Source organism: Ipomoea triloba, chromosome 11 (genome assembly GCF_003576645.1).
Source record: "Ipomoea triloba cultivar NCNSP0323 chromosome 11, ASM357664v1".
NCBI lineage: Eukaryota > Viridiplantae > Streptophyta > Magnoliopsida > Solanales > Convolvulaceae > Ipomoea > Ipomoea triloba.
This window is the reverse complement of record NC_044926.1, coordinates 8,759,847-8,760,525: the sequence shown is the minus strand read 5'-3', so window position 1 is coordinate 8,760,525 and position 679 is coordinate 8,759,847.

Here is a 679-nt window from a genome sequence, read left to right as displayed (position 1 = left end):
GAGAATTAACCCCCCCCCCCCCCCCCCCCCACCACCCAAAAAAAAAAAAACTTGGCAACATTAACATAGAATTATTGCATGCAGACATGCAGGTTAAAAACTTCAAATTTAAAATTATGGTTACAGAATTAATCTCATATTAAACCAGAAAATTAATTCATCCTTGATGCGCCAACGTTTTCTTGTGGCTTGGAAAATTGCAGATGACTTGTCCCAGATAACTCACTAACTAGGTGACTTGCCAATTGCCATGTTAATTACTTTATATGTACAACCCCAACCTAATCTTGTTAACATGTTACTTTAGCATAAAAATTAGTTCATATATTATATTATTATATTATAGATCCATATATATCATATACAATCCACCAACTCAAATAAATAAATAATAATAAAGTACAAATACTTGCTTCGTACAAGAATTAAATTGGACTTTTATTTAGGTTAGATTACAAAATCGACTAAAAGAGCACAAATACTTGCCTCGTACACGAGTTAAATTGGACTTTTATTTAGGTCAAATTATAAAATCGACTAAAAAGCGCCAATTAAAAAAAATTTAATATTAATTTACTAAATTAAAAAAATTGTCCTAAATTATCACAAATCATAAATTTTAACTCTATTTCCACCACTAAGCCTTTGCAAGTTTGCATTAACATAAAGGACTTGAACT